Consider the following 10,846-nt stretch of genomic DNA (forward strand, 5'->3'; position numbering starts at 1 on the left):
GAGGTGTGACAGCCCTCTTCCTGCAGCCCCTTTCTGTTCCCAGGGCCCTCTCAGGGACCCGCCTGGCTCACCGTCTCTCTCTGACGTTTGAGCTCAGAGATGAGGCGTCCGTGGTGGAAGAAGCCTCGAGCCACAAAGTGTACGCCATCAGGATGCTGGAGGAGAAAGGAACGAAGCCACTCCTGACACGCCTCGAAGTCAGGATGGACAAGCCTCCCCGTCCACAGGCCCAAGGAAGCCTCCCACTACCAGGATCCAGGAGTCCAAGTCCCGCCTGGCCCTCCTTCTCGGACCCAGCAGTCCAGGAGCTCAGGCCTCCCTCCCCCCAGGTTCAGTACATTGCCTGCCCTGCCCTGCCTTCTCTTGGACGCAGGTGGTGGCCCTCCCCACCACGACATTCAAACTCCAGACCCAGAAGTCTGGCCTCACCCCACCTGAGATCGAAAGGCAGAAGGGCGCAAGCAGCAAAGCCTGGGTCCCCAGGAAGAAGAGGAAGTTCTGTGGTCTCTAGGGAGGCTGGAATGAACTCAGGGATCTGGGCCCAGATGGACACTGTTCTGTTTTAATCGGCACGGCTTAGAAGGCGGATCCCAGTTTCAAGACAGGCTGGCTCCAGAGCCACAGGTGAGTCTGAATGGGGAGAGGGAGGAGAGGTGAGAACCCTCTCGCACTACAGGAAGATGCTGTAAAGCAGGGGAACGCTGGAGATGCATGACCCAGGAGAAGAACCAAGGGAAAAGAAATTACCGTGAGGCCCGAAGGTGCGGGCAGCCGGAGAGCAGGTGGAGAAGAGGGTAGCCGGGTGTGTGTGGGCACGGAGAAGGGATCTAAAACGTGCCTTTTTGTTTGTTTGTTTGACAGTCTGGCTCTGTCGCCTGTATGTGAGTGCAGTGGCAGCCTCCCTCCCGGGTTCAAGCTATTCTGTGTCTCAGCTCTCCCAAGTAGCTGGGATTACAGAGGTGCACCACACTCGCTAATTTACTGTTGTTGTTTGTTTTCTGTTTTTGAGACGGAGCCTCAGCTTCTGTCACTAGCCAGAAAGTGCAGGGCTGACCTAGCTCACACTGCGGTCTTCACTCCCCTGTCTGGCAATTCCCTGCCTCAGCTTCCCCAAGTAGCTGGGATTACAGGCCAGCCACCAAGCCCGGCTAAATTTTTTTGTATTTTTAGTAGAGACGGTTTCTGCTATGTTAGCCAGGCTGATCTCAGCTTGACCTCAGTAACCCGCCTCAGCCAGTCTCCCAGTACTGGGATTACAGGCGCGGAGGCCACCGCTACCGCCTACCCGCCTCTCTCTCTTTTTTCTCTCAACCAGGAGTCTGAGCCCCTTCCTTATCTAGGACCCCGGAGTCTAAGTCCCCGGATCCTCAGACATAGAAGTCAGAATGCCCTAGACTCCTCCTCCTTCTCACAGAGATCCAGGAGCTGTCCTCCAACCCTCCTCTCTAGGACCCAGGCAATCCAGGACCCCGTGATCTTCCCTGCCCAGGGACCCAGGAGGGCCCTCCCACTACCTCCAAGGCCTACAGACCCAAGAGTCCCCCTCACCTCACCTTCTTCAGGTAGAGAAGCAGCAGGAACTTGACCGTGTTAAGCAGGGGCAGCAAAGGGCAGAAAAAACTCCCCACCCAGACCACCACCGTCTGCGCATGTAGATGAGTCCCAGCACCTCGTCGGGCACCTGAACCTGAGTCCCACAGAGACCCAGCGCCCCAGGACAGAGGCACGCCACAGAGAGGAGCCTGGCTGACGGCAAGGCGGGCCGCTGAGTCAGGGGGCGCGCGGCTGGCTGAGTTTCCCGCCTGACCGCCTGTCCGCCGGGTCAGGGAAGCAAGCGTATCTGAGGGGGCGTGTGGGACTTCGACTCCACGCGGGAGGGGTGTCCAGAGGACTAGACGGGACCCAGGTGTCGCGGCGGTAGGGGCGGGGCCACAGGGAAGTAACCCACTAAAACAAGGGCGGGGAGTGGGGGAGATCTGGTGACCCAGGGGCGCTGTGGAGCCGCCGGCAGAGGGGCGGGAACAGCAAAAGGTGCGCGGTGAAAAGAACAGCGATGGGGGGGCAGGCCTGGTCCTAGGGGGCGGGCTCACTCTCAGAAACTGGATGCTGACGCCGCGTGCAGTCAAACCCAAAGAGCAGAAGTTTGTACATTCTGGCCCTCCAGGACAGTCTCCGTAGCACTGGAAGAAGGAAGAACAGGTCAGAAAGACCTCCCAGGGACCTCCGAGCACCTGGAGGCCCACGCCCCAGCGTGCCGCCCCACATCGCAAGCCTATGGAGACCCCGTCAATACTTTCTCTGGGGGTCCCTGCTTTTCAAATTCATACCCATGGGAGAGGCACCCAGCATCCCCAGCTCCCTCCTACCAAAAACCAGAGTCTGGACCCAATTTAGCTCCATCTTTCCTTCAGGGACCCAGGAGTCCCAGGCAGATCCCATGCCGTTCTCACCGGAAGTTCTTTGTAATTGTAGCCACAGGTTTTGCAGTCCTTAGCCTCGGAGTCGCCCCCACAAGTGATCTATTTCCAGAGAGAGAAGAGCAGGACCACCTGAGGCCAGGTGAAGGTGCTCACCGTCCTGTGGGGGAAGTAGAGAATGGGCCCTGATCCGGTACCCACCACGTGGCAGTCCCCTTCTCAGTGGAATGCGCTTGCATTCAACCCATCTCACAGATGAAGAAGCAGAGGCCCAGCCATCAGATTTCTTTCTCTTTCTCTCTCTTTCTTTCTTTTCTTTCTTTGAGACAGGGTCTCACTTGTCGAGTTGACTGGAGTGCAGTGGTGTGATTCTCAGCTCACTGCACTTACCTCCAGGCTCAAGCTGTATTCTTCCCAGCCTCCCGAAAGGGGCTGGGACTACAGAAGCAAGCCACTATCACCGGGCTAACTTTTATTTCAGTCAGACAGGGTTTCACCGTGTTTGTCAGGCTGGCAGGGGCAAGCTGGAACTCTGACCCCAGCCCCTCGGCCTCCTCAAAGTGCTGGGATTACAGGCCACCACGCCTGGGCCAGCGGAGTCAGGATTTGAATCCCTGGATCCGATATCAGCAGTGGACGTGCCTTACCTGTCAGCTTCAACATCCTCTGGATCAGCCTGACCTCCATCACCCCTGGCAGCCATCCCCATGAGGCTGGAGTTAGGATGGGAAAACGATCTGGCTCTAGTGTAGCCTCCAGTGGAGCAATGAGCTTGAACACGGCAGCACAAAAAGCCGATTCACAGCGATGAAGATGGACGAAGGTATCACAAGCTTCAAGTGCAACTGCTGGAACAAGGGTGTTCCTGGAGAGGGAGGACCATATGAGTAGAGCTTGGGTCCTGGAGAGCTGTTTCAAGGTCCCTCCTCCAGACCTCTTCTTTGTTGTTTTTGTTTTGTTTGTTTCTTTTGTTTGTTTTGAGCAGAGTCTGGCTCTGTCACCCAGGCTGAGGCAGTGGTGCAATCTTGGCTCACTGCAACCTTTCGGGCCTCCCAAACAAGCATTCTCTTCTTCTGCCTCTGCCCCTGAGTTGGGATTACAGGCACCACCACGCCTCCGCCTAATTTTTTGTATTTTAGTGGAGACGGATAGCCATGTTGGTCAGGGTCGTACTCCTGACCTGTGATCACCCCACCTCAGCCTCAAAGTCCTGGGATTTGCATGCAGCCACTGCTTCAGTCTCCTTCTTTCCTTTAAAACCTCAAGTCCAGGGTCCAAACACATTCTCCCATACTTCCTCTCCAAGATCTCTCTGGTATCCCAAACTCCGCTCCTCCCTCTCCATCGCTGGAAAATGGTTCCAGGACTTCGGCTTCCTCTTCCACATTCCTCCACCTGCAGCCACGGTTGTCTCTCTGTAGCCCAGTAGATATAGTTGCCTCCTTAAGGAGGCAAGGGACACCGCTAGTTGAGCAGCACCTGCACCAACCAAACCCTGGCTTCCTGGCCCAGAGAGTCCGCACAGCAGCCTGACGCCGCACCACTGTCTCCTCCAGCTCCACCTGAAGGCACGAGATGCCCCTTTGACTTCAGCATTTCCCAAGGCGCCACCTCTGCTGTCTCCCCTATAGGCTCTCCAGAGATCCTCCTCAACGTGAACTGATGCAGCAGTCTCCCCACCAGCTAACAACCTCTCTGTAGTTCAGCCTCCCACCCGCCTGGGCGCTCTAAGAAACCAGTACAAAAATTTTACAGCCCTTCTGCCTCCGCGGGCCGATTCAAATCTCCCAGCTCCCCATCCTGCAAGTACACCAGCACCCTGCCTCAAGGCCTCCCTGAAGCCTTCCCGCCTCAACACCCCCAAGACCCGCCCATCAGAGGCTCCGCCCCCAAGCGGCCCCGCGCTTTATGCCTGGCCTGAAGTTCCAGTTCATCTATATCAAGACGCCCCGCTGGCCGCTCCCATCACTTAACTTTGAACCAAATTGCCTTTTCCTACCGGCTTGTGCTTACTTTTTGGTAGAGAGGGAGTTCTCCCTATGTTGCCCAGGCTGGTGTCACCTCAGGTCTCTGCCATCCACCTGCCTCGGGTCTCCCAAAGTGCCAAGCTGTAAAGCATGAGCCACCCCATCCCAGCCTTTGGTGTGCATCTTTTTCTGCCACCCTTTGATCTCGCTGGCAGTTCTATCAACAAGGGCTCTCTCAATTCTTCATTCCCTAGGACCTGTTTTGAGAGCAAGGAGTGCCTAGCGTCTCTCCGGAGGCCCCATCACCGGGTTAGGCCCTGTGCGTTATCTCAGCCCAGTCCGGTCTGGTCCCTACCCCGTTGCATAACCCGCCCCCTAATCGCACCTGTAATTCGTACAAGATGATGCGCTGGCACTGCCGCACGTGGACGTCCCCGCAGAGGCCGAAGTCCCAGGCCGAGAACACCCGGTGGCTGTAGCTGGTCAGATCCCCTGACTCAGCCAGCAGTGTCTGCTTCAGCCCGGACACCGAGCTGAGAGGGGAGATGGGATGTGAAAGGACAGCCAGGAACGGGGGTTATGGGGGGATCCCTCATATTGGGACCAATGGGGAAGACGAACCCTAGGGCCTTGGGTACTGGGGGAGATGCCATCAGATGGGGAAAGAGTCAAAGAGGCGGAGACACCTACAATCATTGAAGGCAAAGTCCAAGGGAGATTCAGAGACAGACCTGGGGCACAGGCACCCCACAGAGAGAGGCAGAAACCTAGGAGACAGGGACAGAGCCCGGGAGCGAAGGGGGCAGAAACCCAGAGTGAAAGGGACAGAGGCCCTGAGAAAGACAGAGATGTGGAGGAGAGACAGAGGCCCCCGAGGGAGATTCGGAGAAAGGGAGACAAAGACAGTGAGAAAGGAGAAACTAAATCTACAAAAGATGGGGGTCAAAGACCCATAAGAAGTACAGGCACCCAGAGAAGGGGGCTGGGCGGGAAGACCCGAGAAGAAGACAGAGACCCAGAAAAGATGGCAGGTAAAGACTTAAGAGACGGGGGCACACCAGGCGCCATGGCTCACACCTGTAATCCCAGCACTTTGGGAAGCCCAGACGGGCGGATCACGAGGTCAGGAGATCGAGACCATCCTGGTTAACACGGTGAAACCCCGTCTCTACTAAAAATACAAAAAACTAGCCGGGCGTGGTGGCGGGCGCCTGTAGTCCCAGCTACTCGGGAGGCTGAGGCAGGAGAATGGCGTGAACCCGGGAGGCGGAGCTTGCAGCTAGCTGAGATCTGGCCCCTGCACTCCAGCCTGGGCGACAGAGCGAGACTCCTTCTCAAAAAAAAAAAAAAAAAAAAAAAAACTGAGACTTCTTCCTAGCACAACCTGCCAGGGCCTACCTGATCTGACCCTTCCCTACTTCTCAGAGCTTAAATCCTGTCTTTTTTTTTTTTGACAGGGTCTTGCTCTGTTGCCCAGGCTGGAGTGCAGTGGTGTGATCTTGTCTCACTGCAACTTCTGTCTCCCAGGTTCAACTGATTCTCCTGCCTCAGCTTCCCAAGTAGTTGGGACCACAGGCATATGCCACCATGCTCAGCTACTTTTCATATTTTTCATAGAGATAGGGTTTCACCATGTTGGCCAGGCTGTTCTCAAACTCCTGACCTCAAGTGATCCGCCTGCCTCAGCCTCTCAAAAAGCTGAAATTACAGGCATGAGCCACCGCGACTGGCCCTGCCCCTTCTTCTCATACAGGCCTTTTATTTCTCAGAACACCTCAAACCTCTTTCCTACCACATGGCCTTTGCACTTGCAGCTCCCTCTGCCTGGAATGCTGGTGGCTTGGCTGTTCACCTGCCTGGCTCCTTCTCTTTCTCTTCATCTGCAGGTCCCTTACTCCAGATAGAAAGGCTTTTACCACTCCATCTAATGAGGGTCCCTACCCATTATTCTGTATCACAGGGGTTGGCAAACAAGACTCCATGGGCCAAATCTGGGCCAACCACTGTTTTTGTAAATAAAGTTTTATTGGAACACAGCCACACCCACTCATTTGTGTATTGTGTGTGGCTGCTTTTGCACTACAGTGGCAGAGTTTGGTTGAGTCCCAGACTGCAAGGCCTTCAAAGACGAAAATATTTACTTCCTGGCCCTTCACAGAAAAAGTTTGCTGATTCTTGCTCTCTATTCTCACATCCCATTCGTTTTCTCTATAGTACTGCTCCCAAACTCAAATAGTTGATTTGCTTGTTTATTTTATTACTATTATTATTATTGAGATGGAGTTTGCTCTTGTTGCCCAGGCTGAAGTGCAATGGTCCGATCTCAGCTCACTGCAACCTCCACCTCCTGAGTTCAAGCAATTTTTCTGCCTCAGCCTCCTGAGTAGCTGGGATTATAGGCATGCACCACCATGCCTGGCTAATTTTGTATTTTTAGTAGAGATGGGGTTTCTCCATGTCTGTCAGGCGGTCTCAAACTCTCAACTTCAGGTGATCCACATGCCTCGTCCTCCCAAAGTGCTGACATTACAGGCGTGAGCCACTGGGCCCAGCCTGCTTGTCTATTTAACAGTCTGTCCCACAGTGTATCTCCCCTACTAAACGGTAAGCTGTACATATGTTTGGGGACTCCCAAATGGTTCTCCATGTCCTAGTACAGTGCCTGGGCTAAGGAGACACTACACTACAATATATATATATTTTAAAGAGTAAAATTGGGCCAGGCGCGGTGGCTCACGCCTGTAATCCCAGCACTTTTGGAGGCCGAGGCGGGCAGATCACCTGAGGTTGGGAGTTCGAGACCACCCTGACCAACATGGAGAAACCCCTATCTCTACTAAAAATTAGCCGGGTGTGGTGGCACAGGCCTGTAATCCCAGCTGCTTGGGAGGCTGAGGCAGGAGAATTGCTTGAACCCAGGAGGCGGAGGTTGTGGTGAGCTGGAGATCACACCATTGCACTCCAGCCTGGACAACAAGAGTGAAACTCCTTCTCAAAAAAAAAAAAGAGTAAAATTGACTGGGCACGGTGGTTCACGCCTCTAATCCCAGCACTTTGGGAGGCCGAGGTGGGTGGATCACTTGAAGTCAGGAGTTCGAGACCAGCCTGACCAACATGGTGAAACCCCATCTTTACTAAAAATACAAAATTAGCCAGGTATGGTGTCACATGCCTGCAATCTCAGCTACTTGGGGGGTTGAGGCAGGAAAATGGCTTAACCCAGGAGGCAGAGGTTGCAGTGAGCTGAGATCGCACCACTGCACTCCAGCCTGGATAACAGAGTGAGACTCCATCTCAAAAAAAAAAAAAAAAAAAAAAGTTGACTTTTGGCCAGGCACATTGGCTCATGCCTGTAATTCCAGCACCTTGGGAGGCTGAGATGAGCAGATCTCTTTTTTTTTTTTTTTTTTTTTTTTTGAGACGGAGTCTCGCGCTGTCACCCAGGCTGGAGTGCAGTGGCCGGATCTCAGCTCACTGCAAGCTCCGCCTCCCGGGTTCAGGCCATTCTCCTGCCTCCGCCTCCCGAGTAGCTGGGACTACAGGCGTCCGCCACCCCGGCCGGCTAGTTTTTTGTATTTTTTAGTAGAGACGGGGTTTCACCGTGTTAACCAGGATGGTCTCGATCTCCTGACCTCGTGATCCGCCCGTCTCGGCCTCCCAAAGTGCTGGGATTACAGGCTTGAGCCACCGCGCCCGGCCTGAGATGAGCAGATCTCTTGAGCCCAGGAGTTTGAGCACAGCCTGGGCAACATAGCAAGGCCCTGCCTCTATAACATTTAAAAAAAAAAAATTTAGCAGGGCATGATGGTGCGTCCCTGTGGTCCTAGCTGCTCCAGAGGCTGAGGTGGGAGGATCAGTTGAGTTCCGGAGGCCCAGACTTCAGGTGAGCTATGATTGCACCACTGTACTCTACCCGGGTGACAGAGTGAGACCCTGTCTCAAAAAATAAAACAGGGTGGGCGCGGTGGCTCACACCTGTAATCCCAGCACTTTGGGAGGCCGAGGCAGGTGTATCACCTGAAGTCAGGAGTTTGAGACCAGCCTGACCAACATGGGAAAACCCTGTCTCTACTAAAAATACAAAAAATTAGCTGGGCGTGGTGGCAGGAGCCTGTAAACCCAGCTACTTGGGAGGCCGAGGCAGTAGAATCCCTTGAACCCGGGAGGTGTAGGTTGCAATGAGCCAAGATCGTGCACTCCAGCCTGGGTGACAGAGTAAGACTCTGTCTCAAAAACAAACAAAAACGAATGAAAAAAAAAATCCCAAAACCTTTATTTATTTTATTTTATTTATTTATTTTTTTTTTCGAGACAGAGTTTTGCTCTGTCGCCCAGGTTGGAGTGCAGTGGCCTGATCTCGGCTCACTGCAAGCTCTGCCTCCTGGGTTCACACCATTCTCCTGGCTCAGCCTCCGGAGTAGCCGGGACTATAGGCGCCCACCACCACATCCAGCTAATTTTTTGTATTTTTATTAGAGACAGGGTTTCACCGTGTTAACCAGGATGGTCTCGATCTCCTGACCTCGTGATCCGCCGGCCTCGGTCTCCCAAAGTGCTAGGATTACAGGCGTGAGCCACCGCGCCCAGCACAAAACCTTGATTTTAACTCACACAGAAGAAAGGGTTACACGGCAAGACTGAGGATTCTTGGGGAGGGAGTTTCTGCCACCACCACTTGCTTCCCTACCCCAACCCGTCCCGTCGCGGGGTCAGGGGTGCAGGTGCCACTGACCGATGCAGGATGAGCAAGAGGCAGAGGAGGCCAACTGCAAAGGCCCAGCACAGGTAGGTGACCGCCAGGCGTGGGCGGGGCGGGTAGAAGCCATAGAAGAGAGGGGACCATTCCAGGTAACCCTGTGGGGGAAGGCGGCGCGGGGGCCACTGTGGGAGGAGGCGGGGCTCCTGGAGCTGCACAGTCAGGGTCTGGGGTCAGGGTTTGAGGTTCGTGTCATTGAAGGCACTGGGCTCACAGGTGGGCGGGGGAAACTCCCAGGGCCCCAGGCACCTACTTCTGAGAGCAAGTTGAAGACCTGCATGGCAAAGGTGACCAGGCCCTGGGAGTGGGGGTTATAGGAGCCGCAGGGCGAGGAGCTGTTGGAGCCGGGAGGGCCTGGGGGAGCGCCTCCCAGCCAGGTGGGCAGCAGCGTCATGCAGGCCATAAGCACAGAGGCCAGCACGTTGAGGAGGAGCAGGAAGCGCAGCAGGGAGAAGTAGGACTCCGTGCCGGCGCCAAACTGGCCTGTAGGGGGCAGCAGAGAGGCTCAGGTTCCTTCCCGGGAGCAGGACCAGCTCCTCCCATCCCGGCACTAGGGGCCCAGCCGTGCCTTGCTTTCTTTCTATTATTATTATTATTATTGTTATTTGTTATTATTATTTTTGAGACGGAGTCTCGCTCTGCCGCCCAGGCCGGAGTGCAGTGGCGCGATCTCGGCTCACTGCAACCTTCGCCTCCTGGGTTCAAGCAATTCTCCTATCTCAGCCTCCCAGGTAGCTGGGATTACAGGCACGCGCCACCATGCTCAGTTAGTTTTTGTATTTTTAGTAGAGACGGGGTTTCACCATATTGGTCAGGCTGGTCTCGAACTCCTGATCTCAGGTGATCCACCCACCTCGGTCTCCCAAACTGTTGGGATTACAGGCGTGAGCCGCCGCGCCCGGCCCAGCCGTGCCTCTCTCAGACCCAAGAGTCCAGGCCCCCAGCCCCTCCTCCCTCAGACCCAGATCCCAGCCCCTCCTCCCTCAGATCCAGGAGTCCAGAGCCCAGCCCCTCCTCCCTCAGACCCCAAAATCCAGGCCCAAGCCCCTCCTCCCTCAGACCCAGGAGTCCAGGCCCTGCCCCCAGGACATCACCCGAACCCCACCGCACCCCCGATCCTCTTCAGTGTCCATGACCAGGGCTACAGGCTTCGCAAACCTTCCTTTGTTTTCTCCTTGGACCTCCAAAGTAGCCGCGCCCATTGGTCCCTCCTAGTTCCAGAGCCATAGACCACCTGGTCCCTGGCATTTCTTTGCCTGGGAGGGCAACAGGCAGAAAATGAGGGGTTTTGCAGCCCCAGACTGGGAACCATCCGAATGTAGAAACAACCCAAAAGTAGAATGGAGAAGTAAATTGTGGCCTATACATAAGATAGAATACTCTGTGGCAATAAAAAAGAAACCAATTGGGTGCGGTGGCTCACGCCTGTAATCCCAGCACTTTGGGAGGCCAAGGTGGGTGGATCATCTGAGGTCAGGGGTTCGAGACTAGCCTGACCAACATGGTGAAATCCTGCCTCTACTAAAAATACAAAAAAAAAAAAAAAAAAAATTAGCTGGGCCTAGTGGTGGGCACCGGTAATCCCAGCTACTCGGGAGACTGAGGCAGGAGAATCACTTGAACCTGGGAGACAGAGGTTGCAGTGAGCGGAGATGGCACCATTGCACTCCAGCCTGGGTGACAGAGTGAGATTCCTTCTCAGAAAA

At 54.9% G+C, this 10,846-nt stretch overlaps 1 pseudogene; it reads right to left on the minus strand.

Moving 5' to 3' along the window:
• Positions 1-50: 50 nt before the first annotated feature.
• Positions 51-10,627, minus strand: LOC116273514 (annotated as a pseudogene).
• Positions 10,628-10,846: the final 219 nt, after the last annotated feature.

The sequence above is a fragment of the Papio anubis genome, unplaced genomic scaffold (assembly GCF_008728515.1).
Source record: "Papio anubis isolate 15944 unplaced genomic scaffold, Panubis1.0 scaffold792, whole genome shotgun sequence".
Taxonomy (NCBI): Eukaryota; Metazoa; Chordata; class Mammalia; order Primates; family Cercopithecidae; genus Papio; species Papio anubis.